The following is a 27,992-nucleotide window of genomic DNA, read 5'->3' on the forward strand; positions in this document are numbered from 1 at the left end:
TGATCATGATCAATGCCGATGGGATTCTTTCTCTTGCTCAGAATAATCACCTGAGAGGGCATAAATTAAAATTGAGGAAAGACAGATGTAGGATAGATGTGCGGAAATTTGCCTTTAGCCAGCGGGTAGTTGGTTGGTGGAACAGACTTCCAACCCTTGTTGTGGAAGTTGATAGCCTAAATAAATTTAAGGCTCAGCTGGACAGGTATTTTGAACGAATGGAGGGGAATGGGAGTGGTTTTTTTTTTTTGGCTGATGCTGCATAAGCTTGCGTTCTTGCATCATATGCGTCTACTAATGCTAATATCATTTATAAATACACAAAACAACCATGGGCCCAGCATGCTAATGTTATTAGCAGAGTCCCCCAGAACCCTGGGGGACTCTGCTAATAACATTAGTCAATGTAGAGCAGTGTCCATTTATTACTACTCTCTGCCTTCTCCCATTCAACCATCCCTTTATCCATTGTAGTAACTTGCCTTTAATGCCATATCACTCCAATTTGTACAGCAGTCTTCCATGTGCAATAGTACCAAAAGCTTTCCTGAAATCCAAGTATATGATATCAAAATTATTTTTTGCATCCAGTTCCTTTGTGACCACATCATAGTATCCAATCAAATTGATCACACAAGACTTCCAATTTACAAACCAATGCTGCGTCTGAGCAATTACTGCTGTCTTGTCTATGTGATCCTGTATCACCTCTTTAACCAGTAACTCCATTATTTTCCCAGGACAGAAGTTAAACTTACAGGTCTATAATTATTTGTGTCACCTGTTGAACCCAGTTTGTGAATTGGGGATACATTTGTACATTTCCAGTCCATGGGACCTCCCCTGACTCGATGCTCTCATAATTATGGCTAAGGGTTTGCTAACTTCCCTCACTGCCTCCTTCAATACAACTGGATAGATTCCATCCACCCCAGGCGCCTTTTTTATGTTTAACTTCAAAAATTTCTTCTCCACTTTGCTCTCAGTTATTACAAAATCACTTAGCTCCCTGTTAGAGTTTGGTTAACTTCTGGCATTCCCCTCCTTGAATAACTCGTCGTGTGAATGTAGATGCAAAATACTCATTCAGTTTATCAGCTACTTGAGCAGGATCATCAATAGTCGAACCATCTATGTTAAGTGGAGCAATCTGAATCATCCCCTTCCTTCTAGATTTTACATATAAGTAAAGAACTCTTTGCTGTTTTCCTTTGCCAAAGATTTCTTGTAATCTGCCTTTGCCTGCCTAACCTCTTTTGTGACTTGATTACAGACTAGTTTATATCTGCCGTAGGCTTCTGTGTCACCTGATAATTTATATGCATCCCATGCATTTTTCTTCTCTGCCATGAGCCTCATTAATTCATCTGAGATCCACTTAGTCTCCAGATGCTGCAATTTGCAAAACTGAAGTCTTGCCTCTTAAGAATAAGGCTTCCAGACCTGTATGCAAGCTGTGGCCTAACCATTGCCTTATACAACATTATAATTCCTGTATATCACTGACAAATCCCAGGAGCAGTCCTGGCAGCCTGTCTGCAATGCACAGAGAACTTCATACCCAACTGCACAATTACCATTCTCTTTTCCATTCTCCACTTCCTTGAGTGTGGTACCACACAGTTGGTACGTTAATCTGGGATTACTGCTCCCCATATAAAGTACCTTGCATTTGCCTTCTCATCATAGTTCAAAAATGATAGCTAAGTGGAGTGATCTCACAGTGATATCACTTTAAGAGCACATTGTAAAGACAACTGTTGATGTATAAGCAACAATGGTGGTTCAGTTACTTGGACATATAAACTCTGTAGTGGAAATTGTCTAAATGCTCCAGTAGCAATATGTATGGCTTAGTGTTGGAGTATGTCTAGCCACCGCAGCATGCTGATATTAGCTGAGGTTTATACCTGGATTCACAGATGGAGAAAGTTTTTCAGTAATTACAATGATCTTTGATAACAAAAAGTGACCTTTTTGTTATCAAAGATCATTCTAAAAGAGAGTGTACCCTACACAAACTTGGAAGAATCAGTTTGAAAAGAAATATGTAATAAAGACAACAAGATGACCTTGAAGCCTAAGGTTAAGAACATCTTTTAAAGATTCCAAATATCCAATCTGAGTCATGTGCTTTTTCCATGTCAAAGAAAACTGACACCAGGTACTTGCATTTCAGAGTTTCCAGTCTTATTAAATGGTCAAGTGTTGACCTGTTCCTTTGGAAGCTACACTTAGTCGTGGATAGGAAGTCATTTGATTCTAAATACCACACAAGATGGACACTGATCATTCTTTCCAGAATTGTGCACAAGCAGCTGGTCTGTCAGAGCAACAGGATGGCAGTTGTTCAGGATTTTTGATCCTTTCCTGGTTTCAGTCAGACAAGTACAATTGTCTTATGCCAGGAGTTCAGAAACTGCTCTTCAAAATAGATTCTGTAATCCATAGATTCTGATGAAAGATGTTGTGTAGTCTGAATGGATGGTCCTATACTCACCAAAAGGAGATAGTGCAGTGTTAAATTTGCACAGTAAATGGATGATTGTAAGCCTCAGAGCCATTAGAAGATAACCATAATGGTTATTGTTCAAAATTTAATTTCGCAACCAGAAAGTTTGGGGATTAAGACGTTTTCATCGGCACTTTAACAGTTCCAGTTAGGTCTACAATTGTGCATCCATTATATTCTAGAATCAGTGAAGGAAAAAACACATATTTGCCTGGACTTTATCCTAGACCATGGAACTGGAATGTGTAAAATGGATCCAAGATTCCTTATGACTGTAACCTACATTGGCACATGTCCATTTGAAGGCTATTAGATGAGCCGTGGTATGATATTGTTCAAGTATCCCTCATTCCTTGTTCTGTACCTTGTTGCTATGCCTTTTCTTTTAGAGGAGAGGACACCTGATGCTGTGGCTATCCAGCCACCCAAGATACAGAATCTTCATTGACAACCTGGTGGCTCTGTCTTGGATCTGCTTTCCACGTACCACTGCTAAGACAACTTGCTGATGCCAAAATTTCAGCATGGGATCTCTAAAGTGGGTCATCCTTCCACACTTGCTGATAACCTCCTCTTTGGAGTAGGAGGAATTCGTGACATGCCATCTCGGCGACTTCTCACACCTTCCACTCCATCAATAATGCCTATGCCTCAACCCTAAGTTCCCTTCCCATTATGGGTGTCTGAGAATGGTAGACAGGACACACTTCACTGCTTGACCTTTGCCTTCAGGACTGTCTGGAAACTACATACTTTAAACCTTTCACAGCATTACTCTTACCCTCCTTAAGGATTCCTCCCCACTAGCGGCCTCATCCTTCTGCTCACCTAGAGGGATATTCTTATATCCTTCTTTACCTCTCCCCGCCTTTTTTTTTCCAATTCTTAGTTAAATTCCCCATTTCGTTCCTTGGGCCCACTCTCTCCCAGCTCTGCTGGAGTGGTTATCCCTGACAGGCATCCCTCTAATGACCTAATGGTTCAGCTCTTCATGCCAGTGGACAGATGCTGGAAGACTTTCCATGGTGATCAGGCCTCTCAGTAACTAAGTGGCAAGATTTACATCATTACACACAACTCACAGTAACCTATACCCTACGCAACTCACACGGCCATCTGGCCTTCACAAAGCTTTCCTTCAACACAGACACACCTTGCGGTTTGTGGGTGACCACTGGCACCGCTCACAGTTACACTATGTCCACTATGCAATGCATTCTACCATGGTTTTGGAAACAGTAGAAACTAAGTGGATGTCTCTAGAATTTCAGCTGCTGCAGCTTGGATAATACTTTGCATGATACACTTTATACCTTCATTGACTAACTATCATGGCAGTGTTGAACATCACCAGATGTTTAAATGCACTGCAGCCAGCCTGATCAATTTTCCACTGCAAAATCCCAGCCAGGTGGCATGGGCTAGTTATTGGGGTGGATATCATGTGGAAGTGATTGCTTTCATAGAGATTTTCTTCAGCCTTCCAAGTGAACAAACAAAGATCAACTGCAGTAAATGAAAGGCTAGGGTTACTAAGAGTAATAACAGGTGAATGCATGTACACCAGTGCAATGGGTATAGTAAATAAATTTTATGGATTTGCAGTACTGGTCAAGACATAAAATGCAAACATTGTTTCAGAGACATGGTGTCACTTATCTTGGAGTCTGCTGACGAGGCTAGTAGGAGCCAGACGTGTTCAAAGCCGCGAAGTGGATTTTTCTTATTTTTTGATTTGAAATTATTGTTTTTCTAAAACTTTTGATTTAAATTTAGTAGTATAGCATTATTTTGTGATTTTCTGATTAATCTGGTGTATTTCTTCTTTACTCGGCCTTGTAATTGCATAAAAGTATCGGTAAGGGTATCAAATCCACATGTTACAAGTTGTAACTCCGCTAAACGAGAAGTTTTTTAGCCACATTTAGCCACTTTATTGAATATTTTTTACATCAAATTATTTTCTGTAAGTAGCTTATAGACCTAGTAAGGATCGTTAGTTATTCTGAATTGAGACAGCAAGATTTGAAAGTTAATTAATACTAAGTGTCTGTAGATTTACCGTTCGTAACTTTGCCACCTTTGTCATACGATACGTTATATACCGTACTAGATAGTGTTAGTATAGTATAGGCTATAATATTGTCAGTTGATCGGTAGAATCTATTAAACTTGTTGAACTTTGTTGTGAATTAAACTGCACTTTTAACTAAATACATATAACGACTTAGATTACAAACGTAACATAATTAATTAATACATAACTGATACGGAAGTTATATAAAGGGAACTCGTAGATAATTAATACTTGACACTGAAAAATATATATACCGTTATAACTGTGTTGGTATACAAGTTTAGGGTTATAATTTTGAACTGAAATTGAAATTTTATTGAAATTAATAGAAATCATGATTCAGACCAGAGCAGCAAAAGCAAAAGGCTCAAGCTCATGGAAGTGCTGTGGCTCAGAGGAGAACTGAGGGGAGGTAGTTGCCTTCTGAATCACAGTCTTTTAAAATGCACTGCTTGCATGATGTTTGTGGAGCATTCAGGTACGGGACATGATATTGCCATGGGGATGTCTTTGTGTGTGCGCGATGCAAGGAGTGTATCGAAATCAGACCAACAACTCAGCGTTGTTATGGGCCTATATGAGAGCTTGAAGGCCAGGGTGAATACCCTCGAAGGAACTAAGCTGAGGGGCCCATCATGCTCTCAGCTGCCCACATCAAAACCAGAGCTTGCACTTGGTCATCACGCAAAACAGCGGCAACCCCCAAGGCAGAATGCGCTGGTCCCACAGGAACTAGTAGTTGTTGGTGACTCTACTGCCAGAGAAACGGGGAACATGCTTTGTAAAAAGGATAGGTGGAACAGGACCAGGGTATGTCTGCCAGGGGGCAAAGGTTGATGACGTTGTAGAGCGGATATCATCTTTTAAGGGCACAAAAGGGGATATAGTCGTACATCGTTGGCACTAATGATATCAAGAGTAGGAGACCGGCAGAATTACTTAACAAGTACAGATTACTGTTGAAAAAAAGCCGTGAATTAGGATTGAATTTGCAAGTGTCTGCAATTCTGCCCAGACACGATAGGAGGGAGTATATGATGAGAGCCTTGTCGATCAATTCGGCCCTGGAAAGATTGAACAAGGCTCAAGGGTTGGAATTTTTTTCAGCCTGGACTGTACTTGTTAACAAGAGAGACTGTTTCTACAGGGATGGGATACACTTAAATAGAAAGGGTGCAAGAATATTTGCTGATGCTATCGAGGCAGTGTAAGGTGGATCGGAAAACTGCTAGCTTGGGGGGAGACAAAGACTAATAGATTAACAGTAGCAACAGTAACAATTGTTGGATATCAGAGATGTGGTGTCACACAGATATAAGGAATGCAGAACTGGAATTTGGGGAGTACAACGTCTACAGAAAGGATAGACAGGATAGGAAGGGAGGAGGGATTATGCTATTAGTTAAGAAACACATAAAATCCAAGGAAGTGAAGCCAGTCTACATCGCTGGACAGTGCAGTGTCGAGTCAGTTTGGTGTGACATAAGCAGTGGGAGATCAAAATTCAGAGTAGGAGTGTGCTATAGGCCTAATGACTCTGATGAGTACAATAAGAAACTGTACAGGGAAATAGAGTGGGCCAGTAAATCAGAGAATCTTATAATGGGGGATTTTAATTTCCCAGATATTGACTGGAATTTGGGGGCTGGTCACACACACACTAGCAAGGCTTTTGTAGATTTATTGGATGATTGTTTTCTACATTAAGTTAGTTTAACTTCTGTTCCGGGTAAAATAATGGAGTCGCTGGTTAAAGATGCATTGCAGGATCATCTAGACAAGCCTGCTGCAATAATTCAGACACAGCATGGGTTTGTTAACGGAAAGTCTTGTCTGACAAATTTGATAGGATATTATGATGTGGTTACAAAGGAACTGGATGCAAAAAACAATTTTGATATCATATATTTGGATTTCAGGAAAGCTTTTGACACTGTTGCGCATGGAAGACTATTGTACAAATTGGATCAGAATGGTATTAAGGGTAAGTTGCTACAATGGATAAAAGGATGGTTAAGTGCGAGAAGACAGAGGGTGGTAATCAATGGGTGCTGCTCTTCTTGGACTAATGTTATTAGTGGAGTCCCACAGGGTTCGGTGTTAGGTCCACTGTTGTTTTGTATATTTATCAATGATATTGATGAAGGTATATCAGGCTTAATGTCGAAGTTTGCAGATGATACAAAGGTTGGCAGGGTTGTTAATGACAGTAATGGCAGTCTGCTACTGCAACAGGATCTAGATAATTTGGGCAGATGGGCTAAGAAGTGGCAACTGAAGTTTAACCTTGACAAATGCAAAGTACTGCATATGGGTAGAAATAACCCCAGAGAAACGTACCAACTGTGTGGTACTACACTTAAGGTGGTAGAAAATGAAAAAGACCTGGGAGTAATTGTGCAGTCAGATATGAAGTTCTCTGAGCAATGCAGACAGGCTGCCAGAGCAGGTCATGGGGTTTTGTCAATGACATATAGGAATTTTGCTAGCAGGGAAAAGGAGGTGATTATCCCTCTGTATAAGGCAATGGTCAGGCCACGCCTTGAGTACTGCGTACAGGTCTGGAGACCTCATTTTAGGAAGGATGTAGATTTACTTGAGCGGGTGCAGAGAAGGACAACAAGATTGGTGAGGGGAATGAAGGGATCCACTTACCAAGAGAGGCTTAAGTTCTGCAAATTGCAGTGGCTGGAGACTAGGCACCTGCGCAGTGATCTGATTGAGGTATATAAGGCCTTGAATGGATTGAGCACGCTGAATTCTGATGGGATCCTTCCACTTGTTCAGATTACGAACCTAAGGGGGCATAAATTCAAATTAAGAAAAGACAGATGTAGAATAGATGTGCGGAAATTTGCCTTTAGCCAGCGGGTGGTTAATTGCTGGAACAAACTTCCATCTGTCGTTGTGGAAGTTGATAGGATGAATAAATTTAAGGAGGAACTGGACAGGCATTTGGAGGGAATGGTGTGATTTTTTTTTTTTTTTTTTTTTTTGGCTGATGCTGCATAAGCTCATACATTTGCTTTCTTGCATCACATGCCACTACTACTACTACATCAGCATTTTCGGGAGGCAACTAGAGGGAGTAATACTCTTGATATGATTATCAGTAGTGATTCTTCATGCATTAAGAATATGCAGATAAATGAACAACTAGGTGGAAGTGATCACAGTATGCTGAAGTGGGTTTTACTCAAAGAGGTAACTACCATTAGGGGTAAAGGGAAGGGTTATTGCTTTCGTAAAAGGCAACTACGATGGACTGAGACAGTATTTAAATTCTATACAGTGGGACCAACTAATGATGTTACTAACAGCAAATTCAAAATGGGAAGCATTCAAAGAACTTATCTTGGAAGCTACTAGGCTTTATATACCAACTAAGAAATACTGTTCAAGGTTTAGGCCTAAACGGATGTCAGATGAACTAATGAGACATATGGCAGAGAAGAAAAATGCATGGGATACATACAAATTAACACGTGACACAGAAGCCTATGATAGATACAAGTTGATCTGTAACCAAGTTACAAAGGAGGTTAGGCAGGCGAAGGCAGATTACGAGAGATCCTTGGCAAGGGATGCGAAGAAAAACAGCAAAGAGTTCTTTACTTATGTAAACTCTAGAAGGAAGGGGATGAATCAGATTGGTCCACTTGATATCGATGGGTCAACTGTTGATGACCCTGCTCAGGTAGCTAACAAACTAAATGAATATTTTGCATCGACATTCACACATGAGGAGTTATTCAGTGAGGGGAATGCCAGAGGTGTATTCAACTCTAGCAGTAAGCTAGAGAATCTTGTAATAACTGAGAGTAAAGTGGAGGAGAAATTGTTGAAGATAAACACAAGAAAGGCACCTGGGGTGGATGGGATCTATCCAGTTATATTAAAGGAGGCAGCAAAGGAAGTAAGCAAACCCTTAGACATAATTATGAGAGCTTCCTTGGACTCGGGGGGGGGGGGGTTCCAACAGACTAGAGATGTGCAAATGTGACCCCAACTCACAAAGGAGGATCAAAGGCTGACACAAGTAATTATAGACCTGTGAGTTTAACTTCTGTTCCAGGAAAATTAATGGAGGCACTGGTTAAAGAAGCACTGCAGGATCATCTAGACAGGACTTCAGTTATAGCTCAGACACAGCATGGTTTTGTTATGTGGAAGTCTTACCTGACCAATTTGATTGGATACTATGATGCAGTCACAAAAGAACTGGATGCAGGGAATAACTTTGATATTATATACTTGGATCTTAGAAAGGCTTTTGATACTGTTGCACATGGAAGACTGCTGCACAAATTGAGGCAGTGTGGCATTAGAGGCAAATTTCTGCTATAGATAAAGGGGTGGTTGAGGGGGAGAAGACAGAGAGTGGTAATCAATGGACAATGCTCATCGTGGACTAATGTTATCAGTGGAGTACCTTAGGGTTCAGTGTTGGGTCCATTATTGTTTTCTGTATTTATAAATGATATTGATGATAGTATATCAAGCTTAATGTCCAAGTTTGCAGACGATACAAAGGTTGGCAGGGTTGTCAAGGACACTACTGACACTATGCTGCTGCAACAGGATCTGGAAAGGTTGAGCAGATGGGCTTCGAGGTGGCAAATGAAGTTTAACATTGACAAATGTAAAGTACTACATATGGGAAATAGCAACCCCAGAGCAACGTATCAACTCTGTGGTACTACACTGACAGTGGTAGAGAATGAAAGGGACCTGGGGGTGGTTGTGCAGGCAGATATGAAGTTCTCTGAGCAGTGCAGACAGGCTGCAAGAACAGCTCATGGTGTATTGTCAATGATATATAGGAATTTTTCTAGCAGTGATAATGAGGTGATTATTCCCTTGTATAAGGCAATGGTCAGGCCACACCTAGAGTACTGTATACAGGTCTGGAGGCCTCATTTCAAGAAGGATGTAGAGCTGCTGGAACGAGTACAGAGAAGGGCAACAAGATTAGTGAATGGAACAAAGGGTTGCTCTTATGAAGAAAGGCTTAAGTTTTGCAAATTACAGTGTCTGGAAACTAGGCACCGGTGAGGTGATCTGATAGAGGTGTATAAGCCTTGAATGGTTTGAGCATGCTCAATGCTGATAGGATTCTTCCTCTTGCTCAGAATAATCAGCTGAGAGTGCATAAATTCAAATTGAGGAAAGACAGATGTAGGATAGACGGGCAGAAATTTGCCTTTAGCCAGCGGGCGGTTGGTTGGTGGAAGAGACTTCCATCCCTTGTTGTGGAAGTTGATAGCCTAAATAAGTTTACGGCTGGACAGGTATTTCGAACGAACAGAGGGGTGAAGTGGAAGTGGGTTTTTTTTTTTTTTTTTGGCTGATGCTGCATAAGCTTGCTTTCTTGCATCAAATGCCTCTACTGATGCTAATGCTAAATGGTAATCTGAGTGACATGGTGTCACTCAGATATAAGGGATGCAGAATTTGAATATGGGGAGTACAATGTATACAGAAAAGATATTATTGGACAGAAAGGGCCCATTATTTTTTTTTATATTTATCAATTGAAGGCATATCAGGCTTAATGTCAAGTTTGCAGATGATACAAAGGTTGGCAGGGTGGTTAATGACACTAATGTCAGTATGCTACTGCAATAGGATCTAGAAAAGTTAGGCAGATGGGCTGAGAAATGGCAACCGAAGTTTAATATTGATAAATGCAAAGTACTGCATACGGGTAGAAGTAACCACAGAGTAATGTACCAACTGTGTGGTACTATAGTCGGAGTAATGGAAAATGAAAAATTGGAGTGGATTGTGTACGGGGACACAACCGCAATCGTTTAAGGCATGAATCCATCTTTGTGTTATTAGAGGAAAGATAAGATGTAAATGAATAAAGTCTTGGTGTTTATAAGTGAAATATAATGTTATTTATCAAAGGCCAATGATAGGAGAAGTAAGATACATATGGCATAGTATTTACATCGATGTTTCTTACAAAGGTTAAAATATACAAGTGTTGCCCAGAGTAGTGGGCGATGTAGAAATATACTTCAAGTTGAACTTTTGAATTTTTCTTTCCAATGATATAAATTTCTGTTCATATTTCCTTTGCAATTTTTTCAACATTATGAAAATTTTCTTCAACTCAGCATAATTATTGGCTTATAACTTTAAAAATTTTATTTTATTAGTTATTATTGCTAAATAATACTGTAAATCCTGTTATTCTCTACAAATCGACACCAATTTCAAAGTCCTATCTCTTCGCAATCTAAAGTTACACTGCCCAAACTCTGCGCAGCATCACCATTTTCAGTGTTCAAGTGAAGCGTTACCCCTCACTGCTGCACAACCCCACTACCCACCATTTCAGATACGGACATAAACCCTCTATCCTACAAAATTTAAATCATTAGATTATCATTTATAGTTTACGAGATATAAGCACGACAAATCTTGCCATTTTTTTTGGTCGCTAGAGTTTTCATAGAGACCCCCCCCCATATACCGGACCGAATTTAAAGACATATTCATGTTAAAAAGATCTGGGGGTAATTGTGCAGTCAGATATGAAGCTTTCTTAGCAATGCAGACAGGCTCTCAGGGCAGCTCATGGGGTTTTGTCAATGACATACAGCAATTTTGCTAGCAGGGATAAGGATGTGATTATTCCATTGTATTAGGCAATAGTCAGACCACATCTTGAGTACTACATACAGTTCTGCAGACTTCATTTTAGGAAGGATGTGGAGCTGCTGGAATGATTGCAGAGATGGGCAATGAAATTGGTGAACAGAACAAAGGGAAAGGGTTGCTCTTACCAAGAAAGGCTTGTTCTGCAAATTGCAGCATCTGATACTAGGCACTTGCAAGGTGATATGATTGAGGTGTTTAAGGCTTTCAATGGATTGATCAAGCTCAATACTAATGGGATTCTTCCTTCTGCTCAGACAGCATATAAAACTAGAATCCATACACCTGGAGATGAAATCAGGTGGCATAAAAACCTGCCTGTGTAGGAAAGCCACTCCACACATTAGGGTGGAAATGATGATAAGGAGTGAAGGATCCATCTGCTGGAACAGTTGTTATATGACTGAAGTGGACATAGTGTATATCTGTCAGCAGTACCAGTGGTCCCCAACAAAACCACATAAGAGTATCACTGGGAAGAAGCAAAATCTGCCAAGCCCAGATGAGAGTGTGAGAGTGTAGTGTAGGTATTATGAGAACAGTGTTGTTCATCTGGCCTCTTAGTTACTGGAAGTAACACCCCCCCATCAGGAAGGGACATTCCAGCATTGGTCAACAGCACAAGGAGCCAGGCCAGGTTAGTAGAGGGAAACCTGCCGAGGTGAACCCATCCTGCCTAGGAAGAAGGGAGAGGACCCAGGAAAAGAAGTTGGGGAAGTGGGATGGGATTTAAAAGCATTTAGAAAAAGGGGGAATCACAAGGAGGGGTCCCTCAAGCAAGTAGGAAATTAGAGGCCACTAGTGGGAAAACTTAGCACCACTAGTGATGCTAAGAATCTCTGGGAACGAACAGGCTGCCATGCACGGAAACTGAAATTGGCCTGTTACAGCGTAAGATCGCTCATCTGTGGAGACAGGATACTACAGCTGGAAAAGGAATTAGAAAATGTAAATTGGAATATCATCGGTTTGGCTGAAACAAGAAGAAGAAAGGAATCACTTATAAGTTTATCAAGTGGAAATCTGCTGTACACCAATGGAAACAGTGAAAGGAGCAAAGGTGGAGTTGGCTTTCTGGTCCATAAAGATATAAAAAACGACATTTTGGAATTTAAAAGCACATCACCAAGGGTGTCAAGACTACTACTCAGGATTTCTAAAAGGTACAAGCTAAAGGTTATAATGATTTACGCACCAACATCGAACCATGATGATGAAGAAGTTAAAGGAATGTACACCAAAACTGAGTCTTCTAGATAAGCAGAAAACCCACTACACTATCATTATAGGGGACTTCAATGCTAAGATTGGAAAGAGACAAAACAGTGCAGAAAGGGGAACTATAGGAAATTTTGGAAGTGGTGAAAGAAATGAAAGGTGAAAGACTTGTGGAATTTGCAGAATCTCAAGGAATGTCAGTAATGAACACTTTTTTCAAGAAAAGAGTGAACGGAAAGTGGACATGGAAGAGCCCAAATGGATTAACAATTAATGAAATCGACTTCATCCTCACTAACAGAAGATATATCGTGAATGATGTTACCGTCCTAACTAAGGTAAATGTTGGAAGTGAGCACAGAATGATAAGATGCATACTTGATATAGATGTAAGAAAAGAAAGGAAAAAAACTGACTCGAGTAAATAATACGAAAGATAACAGAAGAGGAGAAAAAGCAGTATGTACTGGAACTTAAGAACAAGTTTGCGCTTCTGCAGACTGCTCAGGACCAAGATATAAACAAGGAATATTACAACTTTAAGAAAGTGATAAAGCTCAAGAAATCTCTATAGGTAAAAAGAAATTCAAAGAAGAAAAAATTCGTCAAGAAACACTTGTCATGATGAACCGAAGACAACAAATTAAGAGCAAAATAAACACTGACAGGGAGAAAATTGAGTATACTGAGTTATGCAAAGACATTAAAAAGAGACTCAGAGAGGACATAAGAAGATTTAACTCAAGAAAAGCAGAACAAGCATTAAGGAAAAACAAAGGATTTAAATCAGCAGCCATGAGAAGTAATACAGAAAGACAAATGATACAGAAACTGAAGAATAGCAATGGTGAACTTATAAATAGCAGAAGACTACTACAGAGAATTATACAAGGCGCGAGGGAATGATGCCAGCAGTGGGGAAGATGGATCACAAATTAGTAACACATACAACATACCCGATATCCTTCTTGATGAGGTAGAACATGCGTTGAAGAAAATGAAGAATCAGAAAGCCCCAGGGGAAGATGAAGTTACTGTAGAGTTGCTAAAATTGGGAGGAAGAGACATGACACAAAATCTGGCAAGACTTCACAAAATGCATTAGAAAAGGTGTGACGCCTAAGGAGTGGAATAATGCAATCATAGTTTTGCTGCATAAGAAAGGAGATAAATCAGAAATTGGAAATAATAGACCAATTAGCTTGTTATCCCACATCTACAAGTTGTTCACAAAGGTCATTACTAACAGATTAGAAAGAATACTTGATGAGAATCAACCGAAAGAGCAAGCTGGCTTTAGGACAGAATTCTCAACTATGGATCACCTTCACATAATATGTTCTTGTTTATACTCCGGCAAAACCACCAGGTCAGTGGAAATTACAATAAATCAATCAATACAAATGTTAATCGTATTTAGCAGTCACGGGCTTGAACCCTGGTTCACTAAAAGAGCGTGTGCTGCTGCACTCGCGCTCCTGACCACTCAGCTACTTCAAGCCTGATATATCACAGCTAATGGAGAAAGCAAATGAATAAAAAACACCATTATGCCTAGCATTTGTGGATTATGAAAAGGCATTTGAAAATGCCTCCATACAGCATAAGAAAATGTTTCGGGCACTGGAAAAACAAGGCATAGATACCCCATATATTATAATCTTAAAGAAAATATATGAGAATGCTACCTGCTTTATTAGACTAGACAAAAACAGTAGCAAATTTAAATTTGAGAAAGGAGTTCAACAATATCTCCAGAGTTGTTTACTGCTGAAAGCAAAAAGTCTAAACTTCTTAAAGCTTCCTTGAATGGAGAGTACCTAAACCATTTACGATTTGCAGATAACATTGTGGTCTATTCAGTAAGGATTTTGGACTAAAGATGAATCCTTACTAAACAAAGTTAGTAGGATTTTGGACTAAAGATGAATATAGCTAAAACAAAAACAATGATGAACAAGTATGCCACAGAAAGAGATATAATGATTGAAGGAACAGTAATTGAAAAGGCAGAGTCATATACTTATCCGGAACAAGTCATTAGTTTTAATAATGATAAATAGCTAGAAATCAAGAGAAGAATAAATTTTGGATGGATAGCATTCACGAAATATAGTCACATACCGAGGAGCACTATCCCAATTTGTCTGAAACATAAAAAAATGAACCAATGTATACTTCCCACTATAACTTATGGAAGTGAAACTTAGGCACTCAACAAAAGAATGGAAGAGAAGCTGAGAACTACACAGCAAAGAATGGAACTAATTATATTGGGAATCAGACTGTTAGATAAGAAGAGAAACACATAGATTAGGCAGCAAAGTCAAGTAAAGGACATTCTTATCAAAACTAAAGAACAAAAATGGTCTTGAGCAAGACACATAGCTCAGAGACATGATGACAGATGGACTTAGAAAATAACAGAATGATATCCAAGAAGAGCTAGAAGAAAACCTGGAAGACAACAATGGAGATAGACAGATGAAATTCATGAGTTTGTGGGTAGTAAATGGATGGCCATTGCACAAAACAGAAGGAACTGGAAAGTTGCTGGAGGGGCCTTCATCCTGCAATGGACTAAAAGACAGGTGAGTGAGGACAGCAACAGTACACAACAGAGGTGATAAAAACAGACAGGAGTTAGTGCCAGATGATGACAGAGGATGGCACCCCAAAGAGGAGAATGAAGGAACAAGGAGGAGCCTACATGGAGAAATCCCACTCCAGCACAGTGGTGTCAGCAAGAGATTCAACCCCAACAGGGTAAGCACGAAGTTGAAGTTCAGCCTGAGAGAACAGAACAGGATTCAGGCAAAGGTGGTCTACTCTGGAGCTGGTAGGACTGCAGGAGTGGGAGCAGTGGCCAGAAGATTTCTTCTACGCTTGAAAAGAGCCATACAAAATTGTATGAAGGCACTGAATGCCTCCTTGTTGCCAGTTAGGATATGAGATAAATTAAGTGCTGGAAGGTTGTTCTGGAGAAGTAGCTGCTGTCTGAGATCAAGGTAAACTGTGCAGCCTTGCAGGAGGTAGGTCTAGTCTTCCCTCTCACCACACAGGCAGATGGCATCTTCAGCAAGGCCAAGCTGTTTGAGATGGACTTCAATGGAGTCGTGGCCAGCCAACATAAAAGTGGTTTCCAGGTTTGGAGTAAACCAGGCCATGGTATGTTTGTTTAAGTGGCTAATGGCAGGAATGAATTTTCTGGTGGCTTTGCCTTTGCATCCAGAGGACCAGAGGGTAATAAATTGGTAAATTTTGACCACAAATTCTTCTTATCCAAAAAATGATTGTCCTCTGCAAGGGTGGATATACTGAGAAAATTAGTGTGAATGCTAGACCCTGCTGCATGTAAGAGGCCACAGAAGGCAATGTAGAGATCTATAGGGAGATTGCTGAGTGGATGTAGTTCTGCAAGCCCTGGTCATACGTAATAAGAAATGCCACTGGGTTTGGTTGACTTTGTTTGCAAATGTTATTCTGTGTACACTGCGAAACCAGATGGGAGCACCATAACTTGTTATTGGGGGAAAACAGCAGCATACATGAGACTGAGGGATCTTCCTTTGAGTCCCATCCTTGCAAGTGAACCTAGTGATCATCTCTACATATTTCTTTATTTTAGCTTTGATGTAATCCAGGTGTGGGATAAATGTCCATTTATGATCCAATATAACTCCAAGATATTTTATTGTGACAAGGGATTTGAGGAATACACCCTGAATGAAAATAACTGGAGGTCTACGTATGTCCAGTAGTTCCCTTGATGAAGAGCATCTTCATTTTGGTGGTGGAGATAGTCAGCTTATGTAGTTCTGTCCTATGTGCAAGAGCAGAAAGGATGTCATTGCCTGCAACTCAAGGGTAGCCTGAGTAGGACCCTCAACGAGGATGGCAAGATCATCTGTGTAGGTGAACAGGGAGATAAGCTAGAAGAGCCATTCATCCAGCACCATATTCCATACAGCCGGGCCTAAGATGGAACTCTAAGGGCAGCCTCTAGATGTGGACCTGGTTATGCTATGGAAGAGGGTCTTGATAGTGTCCAGCCAGTGAAATAACTGATGAGACTGTTGTAGATTTCTGGTGAGCACTCCGCTTGTCTTACCCAGCTGATAACACTAGGCCACCGAACTGAATTGAACGCTGCCTTGAAATCAACAAAAATTGCCAAATCATATTTGAATTCAGATTCTTCCCCTTTCTTGCTAAGCTATAATAGAGCATCTGTTGTAGAGCACCCTGGTATGAAGCCAAAACTGGTTTGGAGAAGAGACCCTGTTATCCTGAAACCTGATTGAAAGTCAGAAAAGTCATTCCTGAACCCCAGAGTCAGAAGTGCAACTGGACAACAAGCAGCAGTTTGGTTTGAGGAGGTGGCCACTTTGGGGATGAGTCTGAGGTTCGCGTGCTTCCAGATGACTGGGAAGCAGCCCTCACAAAGGCAGGAATTAAATAGATCCATAAGAATTTCTGGGGTAGTTGACCAGACCCGCTGCACCACCTCGCCCTCAATCAGGTCAAGGCCTGTAGCCTTACCCAGCTTGATTTTGCATATGGCTTCAACAACCACCACGTTAGTGGAGTCATCTTCCTGTCCAGTGGGAGCGTGGAGATTGTCATCTTCAATTATCTGAGCTCTGAGATTGTTAGGGTAGAGGTGGTCCTCAATGACCAATTCATCAAGGATCTTGGACTTGGTGTCAAGCCAGGTAGTGGTTTCAAGTGTCCCTTGCATAGTAATGGAGTCAATTATATCTGAGGTGAGAAGTTAGTTAGTTAGTTATTTGGTTTTTAGGAGCATTAGCAACTAAGGCCATATTGCTCCGGGATATACGGTGGTCATTCCCTGACCTTTCCGCATCCTCCATATTTGGTGGTGACAGGCTCGAACCCCGGTCTAATCAAGAAGCGTGTGCTACGCACTGCTGCTCCTTCCCACCTGGCTACAGAGGCACGAGGTGAGAAGTCTGGGGAAAGTAAATGTGATTTACGAATTATAAAACTTGTGAAATATATAATAGAAGCATCGTTATGACCCTTAACCCACACAAGCTGTAGTCAACATTGCAAAATGATGTATGAATGATGTATGAATAACCCTGAAAAATAAATAAAACTGTACTGATAGCAACTTTAAACCTAAAATGCAACTTGACGGTACTGAAAACATCAACGGTAACTGCTTAACTTTTTTACGGAAATGTTTAAAAAGTCACAATATAACTTCACTTTGCCACAACAAACTAGCCCTTTGGCCATAAACATCATATTGAATAACATGATGCAGAAGAAAGCTTTACTCCATAAAACCATAACTCAATAAAAAATAAATTAAATAAAACGTGTATTACTAATTACTCTTACAAAATTTAGCTACCCTGTGGCGTCATTTCTTTTAGGCAAAAAAAAAAAAAACTAAACTCCATCGATACCGAAACGAAATTGTAAAACGTGCCGGGGGTGTGCGGTGGATTACATTTTTTCACTATGTTCAGTTGTCCATCGAAATCACTACGTAACATTTTGAGCAGCCAAAATGAACACAGAATACATATGTAACCTAAGTTTCATCAGAAATCGTAATTTTTTTGATTCAGCCAGTGATATGCCACAGAATATATATATATATATATTAGCATACGATGCAAGAAAGCAAGCTTATGCAGCATCAGTCAAAAAAAAAAAAACTCCCCCTCAGCCTTAAATTTATTTAGGCTATCAACTTCCACATCAAAAGATGAAAGTCTGTTCCACCAATCAACCACCCGCTGGCTAAAGGCAATTTTTTGCACGTCTATTCTACAGTTCTTTCCTCAATTTGAATCTATACCCCTAAGGTTCTTAATCTGAGCAAGAGGAAGAATCCCATCAGCATTCAAGGCCTTATACACCTCAATCAGATCAGCTCGCAGGTGCCTACTCTCCAGGCGATGCAATTTGCAGAACTTAGCCTTTCTTATGAGCTATGAACTAATAACTAGATATGAACTACTAACACTCACTTCTGCAAATTATTACGTGCCGAAAGATTACATCGCAAACACACGAAATGCCAAAATTGGAAATATAACTACTGTATTACATTCTTGCTTCGCTGTAGTAAACGCAGTATTACAGGTATACATTTCAAAATGAACAAAATACATATAACAAAAAAATAAATAAATAAACTTACGCCATCTAAGCAAAAATACAACACATTAAAAATTTCGGAAAATGGTACGTGCAACAATTTTTTTGCAACTGGTACAAAAAATTATTATTATATAAGGGCCACCCATAATTCATTACATAAACCAGTGTTTGTGTCTATAAATTGTGTGTGTTCTCTTGTTGATTTGTCTGTTTTTCTGTAGGGGAAAAAAACCCAGTTTCTGGGAGAAAAAACTTCCCATCTGCGACCAACTAACTCAGGCATGGAATGGAAAAAGCCCATTAAAGTTCCTAGCGTCTCGACAGAATTCGAACCCGGGTCTTTTCCACACATTGTGGGGAGGAAGATGACGATACCATTGTGCTACCGCGCAGACTCAGCAGCATAAGACTCAAACTTCCTAGCACCATATGGCAAATAATAATAATCATAATAATAATAATAATAATAAAATCAGTACACAGCTTACATTCATTACTGCAAAGCCTTCGACTATGCGCCTCATAGATGGCATAGACACGCATAACTTCTACTAAGTCAATCCCATAGTGACACACTACCTAAGAGCAACGATGGCAAACTGGGGTAGCATACTGAAGGTCGAGAACATCTGAACCATAACAATCCCAGATCAAGAGAGGAATCTTTCAGGGAGATGCCCTGACCCCACTGTGGCTCTGTCTAGCAATTAACCTGATGTATCTATCATGCTCAACAGCAGCAAGTCCAGATACAACTTCAAAGAAAGAAGGAACATGTACACCCTCAGCAACCTGATGTACATAGATGACATCAAGCTCTAGGCAACAACAGAGAAGCAATTCGGCCCTGGAAAGATTGTGCAAGGCTCAAGGGGTAGAATTTATTTCAGCCTGGTCTGTACTTGTTAACAGGAGAGACTGCTTCTACAGGGATGGGATACACTTAAATAGAAAGGGTGCAAGAATATTTGGTGATGCTATCAAGGCGGTGTGAGGTGGGTCGGAAAACTGCTAGCTTGGGGGGATACAAGGACTAATAGATTAACAGTAGCCACTGGCAGAGGTGAAAGTAATTCTTGCGCTGCTTCTATTGGAATGAGCAGCAGTCTGGTAAACAATATGCAGGATATATCAGAGAATGCTGGGAGTCATTGCGGCACAAGTAAACACATGGGTTGTGTTAGGGTAGCTAAGAATAGGAACAGTTGCATGTATACTTGCGTGTACACCAATGCTAGGAGTTTGGTAAATAAATTTGATGAATTTCAGGTATTGCTCAAAACATCAAAGCCAGATATTGTTGGGATATCAGAGACGTGGTGTCGCACAGATATAAGGAATGCAGAACTGGAATTTGGGGAACACAATCTGTACAGAAAAAAAAAATCAAATTATTATTTTAGGGTTGCACGTAATTAAATACATTAACCCGTATTTGTGTCTGTAAATTGCGTATGTTCCATGATCGATTAGACTGTTTTGCTGGACTAAAAAACCCCAGTTACTGGGGAGAAAAACCTTGCTATCTACGCCTGACACCGACTAACTCAGCCACGGACTGAAAAAAGCCCATTAAAATTCCTCGCCTCCTCGAGGGGATTCGAACCCATGCCTTTTCCACACGGTGTGGGGGAATATGTACAGAAACGATAGACAGGATATGTATACTTGCGTGTACACCAATGCTAGGAGTTTGGTAAATAAATTTGATGAATTTCAGGTATTGCTCAAAACATCAAAGCCAGATATTGTTGGGATATCAGAGACGTGGTGTCGCACAGATATAAGGAATGCAGAACTGGAATTTGGGGAACACAATCTGTACAGAAAAAAAAAATCAAAATATTATTTTAGGGTTGCACGTAATTAAATACATTAACCCGTATTTGTGTCTGTAAATTGCGTATGTTCCATGATCGATTAGACTGTTTTGCTGGACTAAAAAACCCCAGTTACTGGGGAGAAAAACCTTGCTATCTACGCCTGACACCGACTAACTCAGCCACGGACTGAAAAAAGCCCATTAAAATTCCTCGCCTCCTCGACGGGATTCGAACCCATGCCTTTTCCACACGGTGTGGGGGAATATGTACAGAAACGATAGACAGGATAGAAAGGGAGGTGAAGTTATGCTATTAGTTAAGAAACGCTTAAAATCCAAGGAAGTGAAACCAGTCGACATCGCCGAACAATGCAGTGTCGAGACAGTTTGGTGTGACATAAGCGTTGGGAGATCAAAATTGAGAGTAGGTGTGCTATAGGCCTAATGACTCTGATGAGTATAATAAGAAACTGTACGGGGAAATAGAGTGGGCCAGTAAATCAGAAAGTCTTATAATGGGAGATTTTAACTTCTCAGATATTGACTGGAATTTGTGGGTTTGTCAATCACACAATAGCAAGGCTGTTGTGGATTTAATGGGTGATTGTGTTCTACATCAGCTTGTTCGAGAGTCAACTAGAAGGAGTAATACAATTGATCTGATTATCAGTAGTGATTCTTCATGCATTAAGAATCTGCAGATAAAGGAACCACTAGGTGGCAGTGATCACAGTGTGCTGAAGTGGGATTTACTCAAAGAGGTAACTACCATCAGGGTTAAAGGGAAGGGTTTTCGCTTTCGTAAAGGCGACTACGATGGTCAGAGACAGAATTTAAATTCTATACAGTGGGACCAACTTATCATGTTACCAACACTAAATTCAAAATGGGAAGCATTCAAAGGACTTATCTTCGAAGCTACTAGGCTTTACATACCAACTAAGAAATATTGTTCAAGGTTTAGACCTAAATGGATGTCATATAAACTAATGAGACATATGGCAGAGAAGAAAAATGCATGGGATACATATAAATTAATGGGTGACATGGAAACCTATAATACATATAAGCTAAATAGATAAAGATATGAGAAATCCTTCGCAAAGGATGCAAAGAGAAACAGAAAAGAATTCTTTACCTATGTAAACTCTAGAAGGAAAGGGATGAATCAGATTGATCCACTGGATATTGATGGTTCAACAGTTGAGGATCCTGCTCAGGTGGCTAACAAATTAAACGAGTATTTTGCATCTACATTCACACATGAGTTATTCAGAAAGGGGAACGCCAGAGGTGACGTAAACTCTGGCAGTGAGCTAGATGATTTTGTAATAACTGAGAGGAAATTGCAGGAGAAATTGTTGAGGATCACCATAAAAAAGGCAACTGGGGTGGATGGGATCTATGCAGTTATATTAAAGGAGGTAGCAAAGGAAGTAAGCAAAGAAGCCATAGCCATAGCCATGATTATGAGAGTTTCTTTGGACTCAAGGGAGGAACCCATAGACTGGAGATGTGCAAATGTGACCCCAATTCACAAAGGAGGATTAAGTTAATCCTCCTTTATTAAACTCACAGATAGACCTTTGAGTTTAACTTCTGTTCAAGGAAAATTATGCAGGCACTGGTTAAAGAAGCACTGCAGTATCATCTGGACAACACTTCAGTTATAGCTTGGCCGACCGGGCTAGCCGGGTAGGCAAAGTGCCTGCCTGGCAACCCAAAGTTCGCTGGTTCGATTCCCGCCTCGGGCTTGGATCAAAGTACTGCAAAAACCTTGGAAGGTGCATTATGGCCACAGAAGTCTATGCGCCAACAACTACCAAAAAAAAAAAAAAAAAAAGTTATAGCTTGCACACAGAATGGTTTTGTTAAGGAAAAGTCTTGCCTGACCAATTTGATTGGATACTATGATGCCGTCACAAAAGAACTGGATGCAGGAAATAACTTTGATATTATATATTTGGACCTTAGAAAGGCTTTTGATACTGTTGCACATGGAAGACTGCTGCACAATTTGGAGCAGTATGCCATTGGAAGCAAATTGCTGCTATGGATAAAGGGATGGTTGAGAGGGAGAAGACAGAGAGTGGTAATCCATGGACACTGCTCATCGTGGACTAATGTTATTAGTGGAGTCCCTCAGGGTTCAGTGTTGGGTCCATTATTGTTTTCTGTATTTATAAATGTTATTGATGATGGTACATCAAGCTTAATATCCAAGTTTGCAGCCGATACAAAGGTTTGCAGGGTTGTTAGCTACACTACTGACGCTATGCTGCTGCAACAGGATCGGGAAAGGTTAAGCAAATGGACTGAGAGGTGGCAAATGAAGTTTAACATTGACAAATGTAAAGTACTACATATAGGAAACAGCAACCCAAGAGCAACGTGTCAACTCTGTGGTACTACACTGACAGTGGTAGAGAATTAAAAGGACCTGGGGGTAATTGTGCAGGCAGATATGAAGTTCTCTGAGCAGTGCAGACTGGCTGCAAGAGTAGCTCATGGTATCTTGTCAATGATATACAGGGATTTTTCTAGGAGCGATAAGGAAATGATTATTCCCTTCTATAAGGCAATGGTCAGGCTGCACCTTGAGTACTGTATACAGGTCTGAAGGACTCATTTCAAGAAGGATGTAGAGCTGCTGGAACGAGTACAGAGAAGGGCAACAAGATTACTGAATGGACAAAGGGTGGCTCTTACGAAGAAAGGCTTAAGTTTTGAAAATTACAGTGTCTGGAGACTAGGCACTGGCGAGGTGATCTGACAGAGGTGTATAAAGCCTTGAATGGTTTGAGGATGCCCAATGCCGATGGGATTCTTCCTTTTGCTCAGAATAATTACCTGAGAGGGCATAAATTCAGATTTAAGAAAGACAGATGTAGGATAGACGTGTGGAAATTTGCCTTTAGCCAGCGTTATGCCTTTAGCCAGGTAGTTGGTTGGTGGAACAGTCTTCCCTCCCTTGTTGTGGAAGTTGATAGCCTATATAAATTTAAGGCTCATCTGGATAGGTATTTCGAACGAACGGAGGGGTGAAATGGAAGTGGGTTTTTTTTTTTTTTTTTTTGGCTGATGCTGCATAAGCATTCTTACTTGCATCATATGCCTCTGCAAATGCTAATGCTAATCAAGCAACAGAAAATAGCGATTGATAAACTGAAGGATTACTTCCAGAAACACAGAGCAGCACTCCACAGGTCATAAGGAAGATAAGCAAGCGGTATACCTCACTCAACCTAAGCGAGGAGTCTCCTCCCAACAACGAGATACAAGCGAAGTTAGAAAGATGAGCAAAGAAGACAGTCCGGCGCAGACACTATAATGACTTCCATCAAGATTATATAGATAAAATTGCTTCCAGTGCATGGCTCACGAGCGGGATGCCCTTCCCCGGGACCAAACGATTCATTCTCGCCATCCAAAACCAGGTAATCAACACCATAAACTATTGAAAATACATCGCCAAGGAGTCAGAAGTGTCAGATGACACGTCGACGATGACACCTGGCCTCAGAAACGATCCAACACATCATTGCGGAATGCAAGATGATCACCAAGACTGAGTACACTTGTAGGCGCGACCAGGTCACCAGGATAATACATCAGAAGCTAGGAAGGAATTTCCAGTAGATCAAAGAAAGTCTACAGTACTACAAGTACGAACCCCAGGCAGTACTAATAACCCCAATCCACAAACTGTCCTGGGACCGGGCTATAATAACGGATAAGACAATCGCGCACAACAGACCAGATATAACACTTATGGTCAAGAAGGGTAAGGCTACCTATCTGATTGACATAGTGGTACCCAACACTGTCAACCTCTACGAAACCCGTGAGGAAAAATTCAGAAGTATATCAACATAAGACAGGAAGTCAAAGAGAGGTGGCATATACAACAAGTAACGTCCATCCTAATCATCATATCAACCGTCGGTATGCTACCAAAGACCCTACATAACAGACTAGCCTCAATAGGTGTCCCAGCGAACAGCTGCAAGGAACTACAGAAAGTTGCAATTGTGAACACATGAAAAATAGTCAGAGAGTTCCTTGACCAACAGTAACACCAAACATAACCACCCTGTGTACTTCATAGCAATACCGGTCACGAGATGGAATCCCCAATCTGGGAGAAAAAATATAAGAGCAATAATAATAATAATAATAATAATAATAATAATAATAATAATAATCAGATCACCTCGCAGGTGCATAGTTTGCAGACACTGCAATTTGCAAGGCTGAAGTCTTACTTGGTAAGAGTACCCTTATTTACCAGACACTAATTTCGCTGCTCTTCCGTACATCCGTTCCAACAAAATTCTATACTAACCCCAATCCTTTTAAAAGGGAATAATCCCTTTTAAAAAAGGGATTATATACTAACCCCAATCCTTAAAAAAGGGAATGACCATTTCCTTTTAAAAGGGAATAATCACCTCCTTATCCCTGCTAGAAAAATTCCTGTATATCATTAAAAAAAAAAAAAAAAAAAAAAAACATCCGATCCTTCTCAAAATTTCGCTTCCAGACATACAGGAAAAACTCAAGTTATGGTCTGACCATTAACCTTTACAACGGAATAATTGCGTCCTTAAACCATATTGGCAAAATTCCTGTATATCATTCACAAAACCATATGAGTTATCCTAAAATCCTGTACGCAATACTCAGAGAGCATATCTGACTGACAACACAATTACTACCCCCCCCCCTCACAGTCTCTTATCCTCTTCGCTGCTCTTCAATGTGAAAACACATAGTTGATATGCTATTCTGGGATTAATGCTACCCACATGCAGTACCTCGTATCAGTCAGTATGAACCTTGAATTGCCACGTGTTAGCCATCTCCCTAATTATTATGAATCTTGTTATAGTTGCATTCCCTGATTACTGTCAATAATCACTCTACTAATTTTCGTATCTAAAGACTTAAATTTAATTACCTTCATACCATTAGTATTAGCAAGGGCATATGATGCAAGAAGGCAAGCTTATACAGAAAGGGCCAAAAAAAAAAAAAAAAAAAAAAAACCTTCTCATTTCACCCATCCATTCTTTCCAAATATTTGTCTAGTTCTGCATTGAATTTTTTTAAACTATCAAATTCTACAACGACAGATGGAAGTTTGTTCCAGCAATTAACAACCCGCTGGCTATAGGCAAATTTCCGCACATCTTTCCTACAACTGTCTTTCCTCAATTTAAATTTATGCCCTCTCAGCCGATTATTCTGAGCAAGAGGAAGAATCCCATCAGCATCGAGCATGCTCACACCATTCACGGCCTTATACACTTCAATCAGAACACTGCAAAACTTAAGCCTTTTTCGTAAGCACAACCCTTTCTTCCATTCACTAATCTTGTTGCCCTTCTCTTTATTCGTTCCAGCAGCTCTACATCTTTCTTAAAACGAGGCCTCCAGACCTGTATACAGTACTCAAAACGGCGCCTGACCATTTCCTTTTAAAAGGGAATAATCACCTCCTTATCCCTGCTAGAAAAATTCCTGTATATCATTAAAAAAAAAAAAAAAAAAAAAAAACACCATGGACTTCTCTTGCAGACCATCTGCACTGATTAGAAAACTTCAATTCTGACTGCACAATTACTCCATGTCCTTTTCATTCTCTATCACTGTAGTACCACACAATTGACACTGTCCTCATGGGTTACTGTTTCCCATGTGCAGTAATACACATTTGTCAATGTTAAAATTCAGTTGCCACCTTTCACCTATCTGCTCAACTCTTCTAGATCCTTTTGCAGCACCATACTATCATTGGTCTCATTAACAACCCTGCCGACCTTCGTAAAGTCTGCAAACTAGGACATTAAGCCTGATATACCAACACCAATATCATTAATAAATACACAAAACAACAATGGACCCAACACTGATCCCTAGGTGACTCCACTAATTACATTATTCAATTAAGAGCAGTGTCCATTGATTACCACTCCCTGTGTCCTCGCACTCAACCATCCCTTTATCCATAGTAGCAATTTGTCTCCAATGCCACACTGCTCCAATTTGTGCAGCAGTCTTCCACTTGCAGCAGTATCAAAAGCCTTTCTAAGCTCCAAATATATGATATCAAAATTATTCTTTGCATCCAGATCCTTTTTGATCAAATCATAGTGTCCAATCAAATTAGTCAGACAAGACTTACCTTAACAAACCCATGTGTGTTCGAGCTGTAACTGAAGTCTTGTCTAGATGATCCCGTAGTGCTTCTTTAACCGGTCCCTCCATTAATTTCCCTGGATCAGAAGTGTAACTAACAGGTCTATAATTACTTGTGTCGCCCTTTGATCTTCCTTTCGGAACTGGATTCACATTTGCACATCTGCCGTCCATGGATACCTCCCTCAGGGGAGTTACCCATGGACTGCAGCTCTAGCTGACTGCCAGAGTTAAATACACCTCTGTCATTACCTTTCCTCAATGTTAATGCAAAATACTCATTTAGTTTGTTAGCTGCCTGAGCAGGATCATCAACAGTAGAACCACCGATATCAAGTGGACCAATCTGATTCATTCCCTTTCTTCTAGAGTTTACATAAGTAAAAAACTCTTTTGCTGTTTTTCTTTGCTACCTATTGTCAAAGATTTCTTGTAATCTGCTTTTGCCTGCCTAACCTCCTTCGTGACTTAGTTACAATCCAGCTTATATCTATCATAAGCTTCCGTCTCACCTGTTAATTTATTTATATATTCCATGAATTTTTCTTCAGTCATTAGTTAAATGTGACCCATAACATCACACATTAGTCCATCTGACAGTCATTTAGGTCTAAACTTTTAAAAACATTTCATAATTGGTATGACAAGAGTAGTAGCTTCCAAGATTAATTCTTTAAATGGCTCTCATTTTGAATTTGCTGTTCGTAACATAATCAATTGGTCCCACCGTAGTCACCTATACGAAAGAAAAAACCCTTCCCTTTATCCCTGCGTAATTACCCCTCTTGAGTTGATCCCACTTAAGCACACAGTGAACACTGCCATGTAGTGGTTCCTTTATCTGCAGTTTCTTAATACATGAAGAATCACTACTTATAATCAGATCAAGAGTATTGCACCTTCTAGTTGCCTCCCGAACATGCTGCTGTAGAAAACAATCATCCAATAAATCCACAAAAGCCTTGCTAGTGTGTGAGCGAGAAACCGACAAATTCCAGTCAATATCTGGGAAATTAAGATCCCCATTATAAAACACTCTTATTTCGAGGCCCAGGCAATTCTCTGTATAGTTGTTAATTATACTCATCAGAGTCATTAGGCCTACAACTCACTCGTACTCTCAATTTTGCGTTCCTAGTGCTTACGTTGAATCACACTGACTCGACACTACTCTGTCCACCCATGTAGACTGGCTGTACTTCCTTGGATTTTATGTTTCTGAATTAATAGCCGAACCCATCCTCCTTTCCTATACTGTCTGTCCTTCCTCTATACATTGCCCTTCCCAAATTCCAGTTCTCCATTTCTTATGTCTGTTTGACACCACGTCTCTGATATCCCAACAATATCTG

General features: G+C 40.2%; 1 protein-coding gene across 1 annotated transcript in view; it reads right to left on the reverse strand.

Moving 5' to 3' along the window:
- The window catches only part of LOC150090872 (uncharacterized), a 108,097-nt gene extending 89,491 nt beyond the window's left edge, over positions 1-18,606 (reverse strand). Inside the window, exon 1 of the mRNA XM_090380459.1 lies at positions 18,485-18,606. The gene's annotated coding sequence lies outside the window, so the exon portion shown is untranslated. The remainder of the gene's footprint in view (positions 1-18,484) is intronic.
- Positions 18,607-27,992: the final 9,386 nt, after the last annotated feature.

Source organism: Mastigoproctus giganteus, chromosome 1, assembly GCF_048544385.1.
Source record: "Mastigoproctus giganteus isolate SK-2022 chromosome 1, ASM4854438v1, whole genome shotgun sequence".
Classification (NCBI taxonomy): domain Eukaryota; kingdom Metazoa; phylum Arthropoda; class Arachnida; order Uropygi; family Thelyphonidae; genus Mastigoproctus; species Mastigoproctus giganteus.